The sequence below is a fragment of the Monodon monoceros genome, unplaced genomic scaffold (genome assembly GCF_005190385.1).
Source record: "Monodon monoceros isolate NGI ecotype Baffin Bay Population unplaced genomic scaffold, NGI_Narwhal_1 Super_Scaffold_15, whole genome shotgun sequence".
Lineage (NCBI taxonomy): Eukaryota > Metazoa > Chordata > Mammalia > Artiodactyla > Monodontidae > Monodon > Monodon monoceros.
The window spans coordinates 52,928,344-52,933,260 of NW_021703771.1; the positions used below are offsets into that span (position 1 = coordinate 52,928,344).

General features: G+C 38.2%; 1 non-coding gene across 1 annotated transcript; it reads right to left on the bottom strand.

Annotated features, from left to right (window-relative positions):
* Positions 1-1,375: 1,375 nt before the first annotated feature.
* On the bottom strand, positions 1,376-1,447 carry TRNAE-CUC. Its single transcript has one exon. It is a non-coding gene; the product is annotated as a tRNA-Glu (tRNA).
* Between the last annotated feature and the right edge of the window lie 3,470 nt (positions 1,448-4,917).

A 4,917-nucleotide genomic window follows, 5' to 3' on the forward strand; every position in this document is an offset into this window, starting at 1 on the left:
CCTCCATAATCTGGCTGCACTAACCTGTCTTACCCGGACGTGCACTGTTCCCTAGCACAGGTGCCCTTCTATAGCCAGCCTGGTACAGCCACACTGGATGCCCAGGCCTTGGTCATCCTGGATCCCCTAAGATTAAATGCCCATTCCCACTTTCTCAGGCTTTCCAGATCCTGCTAGCCTCTAGGTTATTTTGAGAACCAGTTTTCCAGTTCTATTTTCATTCTCATATCCACTTCTTTCTCCCTTCCCTCATTACATATTTCAATTATTTGAAGTACTTACCACATAGCAAAGAGTCGAGGAAAGGTGCCTTTGTTTTTGTTAATGGCGATAATAATAAGAAATATATTTCTGTCTTAATTCCTCAATGAAAGACTCCTTAAACACTTCTGCTTTTTCCTACCCCCTGGACCATTAATAAATACTCTTCCTTTTCCTCTTCCAAACCAGGCTCAGCACAGCTAAAAGGAAAGCAAGACAAAGCCACAGGAGCTGTAATTAAGCTCTTGGTTTATTTCTGTGCTATTGTGAAATTTCAGGCTTAAAATGAAATGGTCAAAAAAAAACCCCCAGTAGCTTAAAAGTTAGCAAAGGTTAGAATGATTTTGAAATTTCAGGATTTAAAAAAAATGTAATGTCTATATAGCACCATTTTATCTTCTTTTTGACTCCAACATTTCCATATTCTCTTTTGGGGAATTCCCAGAGTCCTTCTTTGCCCTGAATGTAAGAATTCCAAATGATACTTAACTACTTTTGAAAGACCTATATGATTAACCTACAGGGAATCGACACACTGGATGCAAGAAATTTGCCATATTTGCGTGAAGGTCTTTGAGAAAAGTTAAAATACAACAGGTAAAATAATTACTACAGTGTGTTAGTAACAGAAAATATAAAGCAGCTACTTGATAATTAACCAACAACATATCTCAGAAAAGATCTTAGATTCATAAAGAAGAACCGGGTAAGAACAGCTCCAACATACGCAATCTACAAAGCACAAAATCTGAATATATGAAACTTGACTCTCAGCGTGATGCAAAATAGGTATAATCCCTCCTAAAATGATTTTCCTCCTCTTATTAGTCAAACGAAGCTTCAGATTAACAAAGGCTCAATAAATTAATGCTTGTATACACATCCAAACTATTTCCAAAGCTGGAAAACGCAAATTTATAAGTGACGTAGTTGTATTTAGAGTACTTTAGAATCAGGGATCATTTTGTTGCTTATTTGATTGCAAATATCTGTAAAAAGGTATGGCGTATTTTAAATCTTAGGTTCAATAATATTCAAAGCTAACTCAATTTGTATAATAGAAAAAATTCGGTAACAACCATCATAACTCATTTGCAAGCAAGAAAAAAGCTTCTTCCCTGACCGGGAATCGAACCCGGGCCGCGGCGGTGAGAGCGCCGAATCCTAACCACTAGACCACCAGGGAACTTGCTAACCTTTCTCTCTCAGTGTATTTGTTTCTTTAGAAATCGCCACGTAAACCTGGCCAATAAAAAAAGAGATTGTTGCCTCTAAGCCCTGCCCACTTCGTTCCTGTTTTGGGTTTCTGTAGGTTTGCAATGTTTCAAGATAAAAAGTTGGGGAAAAAAGAAATAGATATTTCTAGGAAATAAAAAATAAAATAAATAAAATTTAAAATAGCATAGACAATTTCTAGGAGGATACGGGAGGAACTGTTGAATTTCTTCACTTGACTAAACCCGGCAAATGCTCTGCGCTCTCAGGCGATCTCCGCGGCGGCTCCTAAGGGGAAAGGCTGGATCCTCCAAATCGAATCCTCTTCCGACTGCCATGCTGGAAAAGACGTCCTGGGATTTCATCCTAATTATGTAACATGGAAATATCTATATCTAGACAATGTTAAAGTACTGTCCAGAACCTTGCAATTTGCTTTATCATTTTCTCAATCATCTAGCTGCTCTTTCTAAATCTAACCTCTTTTTCTCTCTGTGTATGTCTTTGTCTTTCCCTCTCACGCAGATGTTAAATCCCACTAAACATTTTACTAAATCTAACGGTAAGATTGCCACGGGCGGAGAGTGTTTCCCGGTGTAGAGCTTGGCACAGAGCAGATGCTCTGTAAGCGTGGGTGATGAAGGGCCTTGTGGCCTTTAGGACGCGACTACTTAATTTACTTATTTGAGAGTCAGATTAACGAAACTGGGAGGGCTGTGGGTAATTCGCTTAGTGAAGAACCAGGGCATCTGCACCCGGATCGGAGTAAAACGCGTTTTAAACACGTAAACAGCGTTAAAACGCGCTGTTTCCATTATCCTCCTGTTTTTCAAGCTGTTATTATCTGGGCAAGTGCTTCCTTTCTCCGCATTATGTATGAGAAACGGCCAGGAAATGATGCAATTACCAAAGGAATCAAGAAACCTTCCAGCCCAGCCTCAGTTCGGAAGCCCTCATGAAATACGAGCAGAAGACAATAGGATGTAACTCAGCTTTGAAAGCGTCAACCGTTACAGTTGGACAAATGTAACCCTAGAGACCCCGCTCCGCTGCAAAATGGAAGGAGGCTTAAGTAAAACAGATATAAATTTGTAATGAACTTGCGCACAACCTCCGGCGCCATTGTGAATTACAGCCTTCGTCCATCACCTAGAATTTAGGTGAGCCTGAGCTAGAATATTTTTTCTTGTTTTCAGCAACTCAGAAATGGAGTTTAGATTACTGATAAAACTTATCTAAAATTATTTAATAATATGCAAACAGGAAGATTAAAATGACTTATTAAGACTAATAAGTAAAGATGGAAACATCACCAGAAGAAATTTCTAAACAACTACTATATTTTAGATGGGACCCACACCCCTTTCCTATATCAAGGAATTTTTAGGAAATCGAGTGCAGTAGGTGGAGCTTTCACTTCTCAACTGGGGGTTTTCAGAGCTTAGCATGAAAGAGCATCTGGTTTTGAATTAAAAGATAAAGCAGATATTACTTTTAGAATAATTTAAATTTGTTTTAATAGGTTTAGTCACAGTCTTGTACAAAAGGTACGAAAGGGTACAGCGAGAACCATCATTCCTCTTTTATCATTCTTCATTTCTTCTTCCCAGAGTTGACCAGTGTTAACAGTTTCTTCTGTATCCTCCTAGAAATTGTCTATGCTATTTTAAATTTTATTTATTTTATTTTTTATTTCCTAGAAATATCTATTTCTTTTTTCCCCAACTTTTTATCTTGAAACATTCCAAACCTACAGAAAACTACAAGTATAGGACATTGAACACACATATACCCTTCATCTAGACCTGTGCTAATTTAGTAGTACCAGCATCCACCGTGTGACTTTTGTGCACTGAAATGTGGTTAGTAAGAGTTTAGGTGTTCTATAAGTGTTGCATGCATACTGGATTTTTTTTTTTTTTTTTTTTTTGGTACGCAGGCCTCTCACTGCTGTGGCCTCTCCAGTTGCAGAGCACAGGCTCCGGACGCGCAGGCTCAGCGGCCATGGCTCACGGGCCCAGCCGCTCCGCGGCATGTGGGATCTTCCCGGACCGGGGCACGAACCCGCGTCCCCTGCATCGGCAGGCGGACTCTCAACCACTGTGCCTGCCACCAGGGAAGCCCGCATACTGGATTTTTAAGCCTTAGTATGGAGGAGGAGGAGGAGGAAAAAAAAAAAAAAAAAAGTAAAATATCTCATTAATAATTTTTACATTGAGCACATTTTAAATGCTAATTGAATATGAGTTAAAATATTAAAATTAATTTCACTTTCTTCTTTGTTTTTAACCTAGCTACTAGAATATTTAAAATTATTGATATATATATATATGGCTTGCATTATATTTCTATTTTATAGTACTAATCTAGATTCACCAGTTGTCAATATTTTGCCATATTTGCTTTCTCTTGATCTTTTTTCTGAACCATTTGAGGTTAGTTGCAGACACCATGATACTTTACTTCGAAAAACTATACCATATATTTCCTAAGAACAAGCAATACAATTATCACACTTAGGAAATTTAAATTTAATACAATATTATTTATGATACAGTTCATAGTCAAATTTTTCAATTGTCCTAACACCTTTTATACTTTTTCATTTTTATCCAGGATCCATTCAAGGATTATACACTGCATTTAATTGCCAAGTTTCTGTAGTCTCCTTCCTTTAATCTGAAACAAGTCCCCAATTTTTTTTTTTATAGCATTGAATAGTGGAAGACATTTGCTTCAGAAAGTCCCTCAATTTAGACAAATATTTCTCTTGTCAGGAAAACTACCTTAAGTGATATGTCCTTCTCAGTGCATTATATCATAATTCAAATAATGCTGATGTATTGTGTTATCTCTAATGGTAAATGTGGTAGGCAGAATAATGGCTCCCACAGAGATGTACCTGTCCTAATCTCCAGAATATATGAATATTACTTCACGTGGCAGTAGGAATTTTGCAGATGTGTTTAAATTAAGGATTTTGAGAGAGAGAGATTAGCCTGGATTATCTGGGTGGGCCGGAAATCATCACAGGGGTCCTTTTCAGTCAAGGAGGGAGACTGGAGAGTTGGAGTCCCAGTGATGTGATCCCAGGAAGACTCTACCAGCATTTAACTGGCTTTGAAGATGGAGGAAGGGGACCATGAGCTAAGGAATGCAAGGGGCCTCTAGAAACTGAAAAAGGCAAGGAAAATGTTCTCCCTCAGCGCCTCCAGAAAGAAAGCAGCTCTGCCAACACCTAGATTCTGACCCATGTCAGAATTCTGGACTACAGAACCGTAAGATAATAAATTTGTGCTGTTGTAAGCCATTAAGTTTGTGGTGAATTTTTTACAGCACCAATAGGAAACAAACACAGTAAGTCTGATCATTTGGTGAAGGTGTCTGCCATATTTCTCCATTGTAAAGTTACCCTTTACACTTGTAATTAACAAATAACAA